The sequence below is a fragment of the Podarcis bocagei genome (assembly GCF_964188305.1).
Source record: "Podarcis bocagei genome assembly, chromosome: 2".
NCBI lineage: Eukaryota > Metazoa > Chordata > Lepidosauria > Squamata > Lacertidae > Podarcis > Podarcis bocagei.
The window spans coordinates 103,790,523-103,803,889 of NC_138126.1; the positions used below are offsets into that span (position 1 = coordinate 103,790,523).

The 13,367-nt window shown below is 41.7% G+C and overlaps 1 protein-coding gene across 2 annotated transcripts in view; it reads left to right on the top strand.

The window, feature by feature from the left end:
- Positions 1-13,367, top strand: part of RPTOR (regulatory associated protein of MTOR complex 1) — a 325,607-nt gene that overhangs the window by 179,074 nt on the left and 133,166 nt on the right. The gene's annotated exons all lie outside the window — the stretch shown is intronic.

The window sequence follows — 13,367 nt, forward strand, 5'->3', positions numbered from 1 at the left end:
TTGTGATTAATACATGGATCAAGTATGAAAGAAGATGTGGGAACCTGCTACCCATCTCCAAATGTCTTCTTTCCTAGATATGTTAGATCATATTATTAGATATGTGTCTTATTTTCCTGGTACAGATGCTCCATTTTCTTGGGACTGAGATCCTGTCTTTCTGTTGTATCAGCTACTGCTGTCCTTGTGTTTTTGTTCTGGATGTAGTAAACTGTGGTTCTAAGAAAGGCCTCAGAGACATAACTTTCACTTTACTCCCTCAGTTTCCAATTAAACAGAATTATTGTCGCATCACATTTTGCTAGGTCTAAAAGTTAGGCATTCCTTAACTAGAGCAATTGCTCATGTCCAGTTGATAGACGATGGGTTGTATCCAATGTAACAATCTGTTAACAATTTGTCAGTGCAAGGATTTCCACTTACACAATGAAATGTTGTCATTCTCCCTCCCTCACTCAATTTGTTCTAAGGTTTTCTGCAAACCCTCTGGAGCAGATTCAGGTGTTTGTGGGGTGCATAGAGAACGAAAGAAGGTCCCATTGCACAAGTAGAAATCCTTGCCTGATGGGACATGGCCATTGAATATCACCCCTTATTTTGATAAAAGAATACCAAAGCTTAAGCCAGTGGTGAGAATCCTGTGAGCTGCTGGGCTCCCAAATCCCATTGGCCTTCCTTAAGCATAGCCAATAGCCATGCCTGAGTCCTGGTAATGGAATATGCTTTCAGACATGTGCAAAGGGTTTTCCCCTCTCCATAGTTTTCTGGAATTATAGGTGAGCTCAGGACATGAACTCTGGGAACTCTTGAACCCTGGCATCCTTCATTTCAGAAATAAAATATTGGGAGCAAATGTACACAAATAAAGGATAAATCCATTATTTCATTCATTTTATTTGTGTGCTGCTTTTCTACAAAAAAAGGGAGTTATGCCTGAAAGCAGCTTACAACAAAGAAACGGGGATGCATTTCAAACAAACACTGCAAAAACTATTTCATAATGACATAGCAAAACAATAACATAACACAGCAGAGCAATAGCAAATAAAATAACGTATCAAAGAAAACCACATTCCAGTACTATAAATATAACAAGATTGCTTAACATGCAGCACCCAGTAGCAAAAATAACAAGGGAGCTTTGCAGTTTCAGCTTAGTCCTAGAAACACCCCTCCCATGCTGTTGCTGTGAGTCCCTCTCCTGCTGCCACTTGCAAGGCTTCCAAGGGCAAAGAGTGGGGTAGCTGGAAAACCTCCCATGATACTGCTTTAAAATAGTTCAAAAATGGCCCAGAGCATCTGGCTTTGTGATGCTTCTAAAACAGTCTCATGTGGGGGTAAAGCAATGCAGAGGAGTTGTCCACAGCATTTGTTTCCTGTCATCCTGCTCCTTTTTAATATGATGGATCAGAATGTAAATGGCACAGTTATTATCAAGAGTCTCTTAAATTAATTTCTATTAGCAAACACTCAGTAAATGAAAGTGTGGGGGTGATTAGATAGAGCAATTATCTTTCTGATTCCGAAGCCTCTCTAATTACAGCCATAAAAACTCAATGCTTGGACAAACCATATAACCTAGGAAGGTCCAGGCAACATGGTTGCAGTAAAATAAACTTCACAGCTCTGTCATATGCGGAAAGGTTTCTGGGCAATAAATAACACTATTCAAGGACATGCTGTTTACTTTGATTTCCAAAGAGGATTTTGATAGAATCTCTCTGACGCAGTTGTTGAGAAGAATGACAAAATTAGTGCATTATAAGCCCTGTGATGAAAAGCAGGAGGCATATCATGTGAGGTTTGATTTAATGGGGGGGAGGGGATATAACGAGGAAAGGCTATGGTGAGTGTCCTTAATTAATCATTTTCAGAAGGCAGCAGACAGAGAGAAATGAAAGTAAACATTAACAGAAAGCAGAGTTATTTTGATAATGAGAATGAAGGCAAAAAGCTTTAAATTCTGGAGAAGGTGATAGTTACTATGGGTTACTTGGCCCTTTCCCTGGGGAGCAGGGTTAGGAACCTGTTGGACAACAGCTCCCATCATTTCTGTCTATTGACTGTGCTTACTGTGGCTGGTAGGAGTTGGCACCCAGCAACTTTGGATGGCCACAGATTCCTCATCCCTGCTGTCAAGTAGCAGTCATATGTATGCACATTGACATGGGATCTGTTTCTGTAAGCCACCGGGCAGGAAGCACATGTGAATGCTTTGGGATACTCAGCCTTATATAACCAACATGCTTAAGTCTAATTAATGTATGGAGGAGTTAAGACCATAGAGTAAGTAAGCTGCCCCCCTCACCTTGAGAGGAAGGGTTATCAAGCCTTTTTGTTCTCCCCATTCCACCATGTGAGCCCTACCAGGAAGGAGGTCTAAGCTGGATGCTCCAAGCTTAGACCATATGGCTTAAACAAGCCAACTTTGTGTTTTTATACAAGTAATTTAGAAACATTTACAGCTTTGGAACCAAAGTTTCACTGTCTGTCTTTTCTGAATGTTGTATGGAAAAGCACATGAATCTGACATTTGAAAAGTTTTTGAGCAATCCATTTACCAAATGTGTGGTCTTTTTCTATGCTAAGGGAGGTGGAGAACTTTGGAAGCAACTTAGAAACAGGAGTTCAATTGAGCTGAATAGCGTGGTAGACGCTAGAAATGTGACTATGAAAAAAACAGACATACCGTACTTCCTTCAGAAGCAAGTCAATCCAACTTCTGGCAAAGTCTGTAGTGATGGTGTGCAGTTTAATTTATTTAGATTTCTTCCCCACCCTATCCCAATAGCTTATCTAAAGCAGGGCCGTGGCTAACAGGAGGCTAGCAAGGGTTTCAGCCGAGGGTAAAGCCCCTAGAGGGCAACCACTGAAAATGGGAAGTTTTGTTGCTTTCTTCTTTTGCTTCCCTCAACGTCTCAGAAATCAATTACAGTGGTGCCCCGCAAGACGAATGCCTTGCAGGACGGAAAACTCGCTAGACGAAAGAGTTTTCCGTTTTGGAGGTGCTTCGCAAAACGAATTTCCTATGGGCTTGCTTCGCAAGACGACAATGCCTTGCGAGTTCCTGCGGGTTTTTTCCCTTCCCCCCCTTTTCTAAGCCGCTAAGCCGCTTATCAGCTGATCCTATCAGCAGATAAGCCGCTAAAAGCCGCTGATAGCGCTAATTGCGCTAATGCGCTAATCCGTCAATGGGCTTGCTTCGCAAGACGAAAAAACCACTAGACGAAGAGAATCACAGAACGGATTCTTTTCGTCTTGCGAGGCACCACTATAAAAGTGGTGAAGAAATCAGAACACCACCTCCTGTCCTTTTTGGGAACTGGTGCTTTTCTTATGATTAAACAATTTAAATGGCAAATTCACAAGATAAGCACTTTGGAGTATTGTTTGCTTATAATATGTGCGCTCGCCCCCCCCCCCCCGTCTCTGTGTGTGAGGACAACATACATATTTACACCATGTGAATACATAAAGAGGGCATACAATCAGCTACAAAAACTGAGTCCTCTTTATACTGAAAATAAAATAACTGCAATGAAAGAAATATGATGCTGACATTCGAGCCCTGTTCAGGGAAGTTTTTAATGTTTGATGTTTTATTCTGTTTTTAATCTGTTGGGAGCCACCCAGAGTGGCTGGGGAAACCCAGCTGGATGGGCAGGGTATAAATAAAAAATCATCATCATCATCATCATCATCATCATTATTATTATTATTATTATTATTATTATTATTATTATTATTATTATTATTATATATTATCCCTTCCTGTAATTTGGGAGGAAAATGTAGCCGATCCATTTTAAATTCTTTAATTGCAATGGTTCAGCAGCCAGCAATTTTTAAAGGAAACTTGCACAGTATTTATTCTTTAGAGCCTTTACTACTCAGAAATAAGTCCCACTGAGTTCAATAGGACTTACTCGTTGGTATGTGCCTGATAACTATCACAGTTTCTATTATTATTATTATTATTATTATTATTATTATTATTATTATTATTATTATTACTACTACTACTACTACTACTACTACTATAGTCATAATGCTTCTTATAATTCCTCAAACGATCTATTACCCTCTGAGGAGATCTACTTAAGCTTGAATGAAAGTCAGATAAATACACAATTTTACTATTTGGAGAAACTATCTCTTCTCCATCGTCTTTCAAACTGTTTTTTATGCCCTTTATGAACAAGTGTGTTGAGGTAGGTGTGTGTGTGTGTGTGTGTGTGTGTGTGTGTGTGTGTGTGTATGCAAACGCACGTGGGGGTGGGGGTGACAAACTGGGTCTTTGCCCTGCGTGATAGAAAGCCTAGTTTCGACCCCGCTTAAGGTTATAGTATACCCAAAATAATATATTATTCAATGTAGAATAATTGGAACACGGTTGGTTACCTGCAGTGAATAAATGCTAACTTTGCAGTGTTACCTGCCTTCCCCAACCTGGCACACTCCAGATGTTTCTGGACTACAAATTCCATCATCCCAGACGATTAGCCGTGAAGTTGGACTCTGGGGTTGCAGTGTGTTGGGGATGGCTTCACTAGATGTTGCCTTAACTGTTTGGGCTACCTTTTCCAGCAGGGAGAGGGAGAAATTGAGTTCTCTCACTTCTACCTCCTTCCTTATCCACACATTGGGAAAATATTAAACCTTATTTTTCTTTTGCTGAGTAACAAACCCAGCAAAAACAGAAAACAACCAACAGCAGCCCAAATCATGCTTGTTGAGCCCACTGCATTTTGAATGCTTAGGAGCACTGCAGGTATGCGGCTAGTTCTCTCATGAGGAATGGTTATTCTCTGCTACAGTATAAATGGGTAATTTGGTCTGACAGTTATGTTTACAACACATTAATCTGCTTTCCTTGGGGATCTGATGTAAAGATATTCTATTCTTCCTATTGCCCCCTTGCTCTTTCATGTGTGTTTATATATACAATCTTTTATAAAATAAAATATATTTGTAGATTGGAGGGTGGTTATCCCAGCATGCCTTCTTGAGTGAACTATTGTTTTCTGTCTTCGCTCTAGAGCAGGATAGGTAACACATGACCTCAGAATCATATCAGTCCTGTCAATATATTTTCCCTAGCCCACGCTGCTATTACAGTGGTGCCCCGCAAGACGAATGCCTCGCAAGATGGAAAACCCGTTTTTGAGCTGCTTCGCAAGACGATTTTCCCTATAGGCTTGCTTTGCAAGACGAAAACGTCTTGCAAGTGTTCCGATTTTTTTTCGCTCCCTCCCTTTTTCTAAACCGCTAAGCCGCTAATAGCCTTTTAGCCGCTAATCCGCTAATCCTTTAATAGCCGCTAAGCCTTTAACAGACGCTAAACCGCTAATAGCGCTAAGCCGCTAATAGGGTTGCTTCGCAAGACGAAAAAACCGCTAGACGAAGAGACTCGCGGAACGGATTAATTTCGTCTTGCGAGGCACCACTGTATCTGGCAATTCAGTTGCAGATGAGGCATCATTTTTAGCAGCCCAGTGCTAAAAATCTCTGTTCTAGATTATATTCTTTTCACCTGTTCGACATCTTTCTGGTGCAGTGTTTTATAAGATCATATGGCTCTTTCTTGTGTACACAAATTGCCACATCTCTTGCTAGTGCATGCCAAACCACTGATTCTGCCTCTGATGGTGTGCCTCTATTTTAACTGCATTGTCTGTTATAAGCATGCACATCTCTACATTGCTGGAAGTGTATATTAGTGTGGGGCATGTAAGCTTTGTATTTCAAATGCAGTGAAGCCAAATGCAACATCATCCTTTTGCTAATGCTAAGGAAATATGGCATTGCAATTAAGACCTGGGGAAAAATGTAGTTTATCTTTTGTTTGTTTTCAGTCTTGAGGGACCAGCATCCCTTCCCATTGAAATGGGTGGCTAATGCTCCATCACAGATACTTGTTTTGCTTTCGTCTTTTTTTGCTCTTCATTCAGAGAGTGATTCATTCACTAAAAATTTAAATGATGGGCATACCTACCCATCATCTGACTTATTTCAGGGTAGTATTACAAAATGGGCTTTTCACGATACAGGTGGCACATGTTTGTTTTGCATTGGTAGGTGCATATTTTCCACATGTTTTCACTCAGGCTCTTTTCCAGGTATATCACATTTGCCCACTATCCAGATTGCAGCATTTTTTTTGCTAGAGTAGGATTCTTCCTGCAGAGAGTTGTGCTTGCTATATAAAATGACACGGCTGTGCTGGCAAGTAGGGCTCTTTGAACTTTGAATGTAGTTGAACAGCTCAGCTCCGCTGTGTTCCCACAACATGGGAGATTGCAAAAGGCATTGTTTCTTGGGAAGCTGCCTGAAACATACTGCAGAATTAATACACATGGGGCTTGTATAATGTCATTTTTACTGCTCTGGTGTCTTGATTTTAAATTGGATGGGGGACTGAGATTCCTGCACTGCAGGAACTTGGACTAGACGAGCCTTGGAGTACCTTCCAACTTTACGATTCTATTATTCTATGATCCTCACCAGGACCACCAACTTCTTTCTAGCTCCTGTTTGCTCCTCCAATGCCACCTGCCTGAGTTCCAGAGCTGTGTTAGATGCTGTTTAGTAGCTTTTGTGAAAAGGAAAACATAGCACAGTTGACAGCCTATTGTGACAGTCTGCTGTTCAGCTGTGAGGGTGCTAGAGGGATGTACATATGCTGTGAATGTTTTTCCACTTGACTTGAGCATCTCTTTATCTCATGAATAATAATAGCAGCCCCCTTATAGAAGTTGGATGGAAGCCATTTCACCCTATTGTTTTTGTGTATCAATATGTGCCTAAAGGGGATTATCTCCTTTCTGCTCACTCACAATGCAGAAGGGATTTCTCTCTCTACTTTCAGTACAAATCACTTGAGATTACCTTTGATGGCTTTACTTCACCTTACTTCTCAGTTCCTATTTAATAACGTGTATCCTGCCGGAATCTTAGTTTTTGTGATTCCTTCACCATTTATAATCTTAAAACATCCTGTTCCCTAAAGCTGTTTGTTTGGGTCTGAATTGAGGAAACGGTTTTCTTCCCTAGTACAAACTCAGCTTTGCCAAATTGATGGTTGCATCACTACTGTTGTAAAGAGTCACTGTGCTTACCTTGTATGCACTCTATATGTAATTGAATTGTCAATACCTGTGTTTTTGCATTGCATTTCTCTCGGACCTCATTGCTTACAACACCCCCACCTCCACTTAGTATATTTATATCTTCAACTGAGGGTTACGCTTTATGAACAAAGGTCATCGTAAAATCTGTTAGTCTTTAAGCCTATTGTTGTCTTTCTAGGCTAACGTAGCTGGAAATTCCTAAAATTATCACGACTGCCCTCTACTGCTACTTAACCATTCTGTTTGCCCAAATCTGTGTGGTTAGCCACCCTTCCTGCTCAGGGGTTTTTCTGCAGGGCATGTAGCAAAGTAGTGGCAGGTCCAAGCAGTAGGTCAGGTTTGTGAGCTGCTTGCACACTGCTGTCATGCGGGGCAGCAGCTCTGTGTTTACATTGGATGCGTCAGCTGGAGGATCTGTGTGAGCTGCTGGTCTCTTGGGCTCTGGAGCAATTTCCAGAGGGGTAGCTACATTAATCTGTTTTGGCAAAAGTGACAGAGTCTTTTGGCACATTTAAATAATAAGGTTATTAGGCATTAGCTTTTGTGGACTACAGTTTACTTCATATGCATGAAGTGTTGTCCTGAGTTACAGAAGTGTGTGGGTGGATGGATGGACTGATGGATGGGTGGATAGATGTGGGTGTGTAAGCAGTGAGGTTTCAGGGAAATGAAATGCTGAAGTGCAGATGGTGATCATTACCTTATTAGCGGTGGCTATTCTCAATACAATGCTGGAGCAGGCTTCCTAAGTTACTGCTTGACTGCTTGACTCTACAGCATGACTGTAGAGTAAAAAAGTTGTTTAGTTATTATCAAAAACTTTGCATTGGAGCATTCCAGTTTTATAGCAGACATGCTGCTCCATGGCTGGTAGAGGATACATAATAAAAAGAAAAGCGGGTGACTGAGAGATAGAAATGCTAGTACAAACCTCCCTGTAGAGACATGCTGGCTGCTCCCTGCACCTTGGGAAAGCTCCCATCTCCCTCCCACCTTTGGTCAGAAAGGGAGGTAAGAAAAGTGGCATTGGAATAGCTCCTACAGCTGTGAGAGCTGCTTCCAATGAAAACACAAATTCCGATTCAGCTCTAAATAAGCTCTGCCCCTGTACAGCAGCTGCTCGAATTAGGAGGAAAAGCTGCTCCTCAAGAAGCTGTGTCAGATCAAGATGGCCTCAGCAACATGATCTTAGCTGACCTTAACTTCCCGTGAGGTGGGCAGACACAGGAAAAGCCAAAGGGAAACTACCTGTATGTGTAGTTTGGTTGCTGCTAAGATAAAAATGATGTTCTATGGGACACTGCTCCCTTATTATCTGCCTGTGATCCTCGCCTGCCCAGCAGACTGTGGGCCTCTGAGCACAATCAAAGTGAACAGAGCTGCATGATTTAAAAGCTGCTGCCATCACTACCTCCAAAAGGACTCTTGCATCCCAAACTGCGCTACCAAGGGGCAAGGCCTACTGCAACAGCAAGAAGAAATGCATGAACCATGGAAGCATCTGATTTCATGTTTATTTCTTTAGCTTACAAACTATAGGTAGCAGAGCATTCTTTTTTTCTTTTCTTGATGTGGGAGCTAGATGGTTTGGGAGGGGCCATAGCTCAGTTGCAGAGCATCTGCTTTGGATGCAGAGGGCCTCAGGTTCAATCCTCAGTATCTTCCAAGTATGGCTGTGCATGTCCCTTGCCCTGAAACCCTAGAGAGTAGCTGCTGGTTGGTGTAGACAACCCTGAACTGGATGGAACAGTGTGTGTGACTCAGTATAAGGCGGTGTCTCATGTTCTTGTGATTTCCGGTAAGTCAGCACAAAGGCAGCATATGCATCAATTAATTAAGCGATGACAAACCTAGGCAGCATCTTAAAAAGCAGAGACATCACCTTGCCTGCAAAGGTCCATATAGTTAAAGCTATGGTTTTCCCAGTAGTGATGTATGGAATTGAGCACTGGACCATAAAGAAGGCTGATTGCCGAAGAATTGATGCTTTTGAATTATGGTCTGGAGGAGACTCTTGAGAGTCCCATGGACTGCAAGAAGATCAGACATATCCATTCTGAAGGAAATCAGCGCTGAGTGCTCACTGGAAGGAAAGGTCCTGAAGCTGAGGCTCCGATACTTTGGCCACCTCATGAGAAGAGAAGACTCCCTGGAAAAGACCCTGATGTTGGGAAAGATGGTGGGCACAAGGAGAAGGGGACGACAGAGGACGAGATGGTTGGACAGTGTTCTCGAAGCTATCAGCATGAGTTTGACCAAACTGCGGAAGGCAGTGGAAGACAGGAGTGCCTGGCGTGCTCTGGTCCATGGGGTCACGAAGAGTCGGACACGACTAAACAGCAAAAACACCTAAAAATAGCAGGTGATTTCCCAGAGATAATTCCAAACTCACTGCCTGAACCTGTTTCACATACTTTTTAATTCCACCATCATAAATCTGAACAGAGATTTTCTGGGTTGTAAGTGTGTGCACATGCCCACAGCAGGATTTGCACTTATACCAGTATGTAATTGACCAGTTCAGGGCGGGGGGTGGGGAACCAAATAGGACAGAGCACAGATGGATTGCTGCAGAAACAACGAACATGGTAAGAACTTTTCCGGTGTACTCAGTACAGACTGAAATGCTCAAATTCTTTACAAAATCTATCATGCAATAAGACAGACTAGTGACATTGCTCTCAGAATATAGGTGCCTTGCATTCACATTCCTGTAGCATGAACCTATTCCAGTATTTAGAAGGAAACTTAGTAGAAAACATTGGAGTAAGAAATAAGTAATTTTTTGCCAAAACATTGAGTCGTACTAAAAGCATTTTCAGAAAACTAAAGCAAAGCCACACGGTATCTTCCAAAATTCGATGTGAAAGAGTGAGGACCAAAGTGAGCCTTTGTAACTGTGCTTCATTTTTGAGATCATAGTAGTGTAGGTTTACAATCCGGAACAATTTACAGCCAGCATAATAAAGTGGTCTTTAAGGAAATCTAGAAGTTCTCTGCCTTCCTTTTCTTACTTATAAAGTCAAGCATTGCTGTACCTCAAGAGACTTAAACTAGAGGCAAGTTGGAGGAGATTGGGATAAATTATTCAGAAGTATATTATACTTTTGCTGTATAGAGTGAAGGAAGATGGAATTTCAGTAGGGGAAATAAACACTTTATATTTTAAAGTAAAACATTGCTGCCATTTTCTCCAGGGGATGAGTGGGGAGTTAATGACAAGAATCACAGAGGCCTTTCCATACTTTCATTTTTGATGTGAAGTCATGGGGGAATCATTCTGTCTGCCTTCTAAAATACCAGTGTTCCTACAGAGTAATACCCTGTATTTCACATTTTCATTCACAGTGCCTTATTTGGCTGCTTAATAAGTGCAAACATATTCCCTAGGGCTTTACTAAATTTTTGGCAACAGAAAAATCAGGCCAAAGGGGTAGGTTTCAGGAAGGAAGTTTAAGTCCCACCAAAAAAAAATTCATAGGTTTTTGGGTGTCCTTTTTGGAGCTTATTCCTTCAGCAATCTGCAGTTTCTGTACCATCTTTAATGGTCTTTTTCAGAAGTGATCATCAGTTAGTCAGATATCATATAATCAGTACAGTGACATCAAGTTGTCATGTGGCTAGTCAGATATGGTACAACACAATGAAGTCAAATTCACATTCAGGGACTTCACTCTGAACTGGCTTCCTTGTGATGTGATGTAGCCAGTCAAATTTTCTATGTGATGACACAGTGAAGAGGGTGTTTCCTACCCTCAATCTAAATAGGTGAACATTTTCACCCTAATCACAGCCTCTCCCCTGAAAAATCCCCTCTCCTCCACAAAATACTCCCTTACCTCTTTGGTGCAGCCCTAGATTTTTGTGCTTTCCTTTTGGTGTTTCCCTTAGTGTCTTCGTTCTTTGGATAATGAGGTTTTGATTTATATATTGTTTAGTGCCGGAATAAAAAATAAGTCAATCATTGCATGAGGCAGAGGTCCTAACAGGATTTTGTGGTTTTAGTGCTTCACGTGTGAATTGGGCCCTCTGCCCCATCCATGAAAGGGTATACAAATTTGCATATACTAATTTACATGTATAGATGAAAATTTTAGAAGTTGTTGTTGTTGACATCCATCTGTCTTGAGAGACAATGGAGGAATGTGCCTTTGGGGATGAAGTCGAACTGTTGGAAGTTTATAACACTTGCTGTGGCTGTAGAGACCAATACAGGAGAGACATGTTTTGTTGCAGCTGGGGCAGATGAAGGCGTCTAGTTGTGCTGCTGCAGATGGACCATGGAGTTTCGTCTCTTTGCACTCCTCCCAGCAGTCATTCCTCCTCTAGTCACTAATCTGTATGCACAACCTGACTTTCCCCAGGCACTGTAGTTGTTTACAAGGGATTTCCACACAGCGGGGTTGATGTTACCAGCCTTCATGTCACATTTGCAGACATCTGCAAATGTAGAGTTGTAACATAGAGTTGGTCTGCCAACAAGCCTGGTGCCTGAAGCCAGCTCCCGACACAGTCAGGAAAAGTGCACTGCTGAAACCTTGTCGGGAGAGATCATCACAGACCACAGCAAGCAGATGCAGCAAAGGGCAGAGCACTATCAAGAACTGTACTTGAGGGGAAACATAGTCTCTCACACAGCAAACTCCAGCATTGCGACCTTCTACAAGAACCAAGGCAACCACCATGACTGTAACAACTACCATGGAATCTCCTTTCTGAGTACTGTGTAGTACTTTGCCTGTGTAGTTCTCAACAGATGACAACCACTCACTGACAGGGTCTGTCCCAAACCACAATGCGGCTTCAGAGGTCAACAGTGGACGTGATTTTCTCACTGCACCAGCTGCAGGAAAAATGCTGAGAGCAGAAGCGCCTCTTGAGTGCTGCCTTCATAGACCTGATGAAGGCCTTTGACTTCGCCAGCCAAAAAGGACTCTTCACACTGCTCCAGAAAACAGGATGTCCACCTAAGCTTTGCAAGATGTTTGTGTCCTTCCACAAGAACATGTGTGGCACCGTCCAATATGAGGGCTCATCCTCAGAAGCCTTCCCTATAAACAGTATGATACAGGGCTGTGTTCTTCTCCCAACCCTCTTTGGCATATTCTTCTCCCTGTTGCTCTCATATGTCTTCAGCTTGGCTGAAAACAGGTGTGCACTTCCATTCAAGGAGTGGGGGGGGGGTCAGCAGATTAATCTGGTATGTCTACTGTCATAATAAAACATTGTCCAGTAGCACTGGACAATTTTTTATTTTTTTAATTTATTTCGACTGCATCAGATCAACACGGCTACCTACCTGAATCAAGATAAAAGTGTGATGGGCCCTTATCTGATAATTTAAATAGCAGTGCAAGGCAATTTAAACAGCAGTGCAAGGCACCATATTAGGAAGGATTATGACCTTTGCTTTGATATGTAGAAGGCAGGGATAGGAACAGTTGAAGTTGTCCCCATAATTGTATTTCTATACTAGAAAGGCTAAGTCTCTTAAATTTCTGCCTGCCACACAGCTGTTAAAGACAAAAGAGCCCTGCTCTTCCCCAATGTAACCCTAGTGCTTGCAAAGAACTTAAGTTTCATACGTTGGTTGTAAACTAGCTATATTACTGTACATTTTTCATCCGTTGATCTTACATTTAAGATGTATATCTTACCAAAGTTCAAATGCCCATGCTTGAATAAATTCAGTACTGAATTATTGAAAAGCAGATAGTATATTCTAAGAGCATATGTTGTGGTTATTTATTTATACCTCATAATAACTACAGCAGTGTTATCAGCGCAGGTCAAATAGTTGCCCTTTCTCTTTTGAGCAAAACATATTTAAGCCTTTGACATGCATCATACCCACTCGAATGCTTGTGTCAAAGGAAAAAGTCCTCCTGTTCCCCGCCATGGGAATCACTCCCTTTCTCTCCCCCCACCATGTTGCTGCTACAGGTAACTTAACAGCCTCCAAAATTGAATTTCCCTCTTTAAAAAATATTTTTTAAAAAATGGCATGAGTCTGGATACTACATTGCATGGTTCTCATACACTGCTCTTTCTCCTCATCACAACATCCAATATGTAATACAAAGTACCGTATTTACTCAAATGCACACCTTTTTTTGCCAAATAACACTGTGAAAATTGAGGTGCGTGATAGATTTGATGGCACATTAGATTCATGAGAATACGGTAATACTGAGCTACTGTTCAGGACTGGTGTAACTTATACTTCATCACCCACAA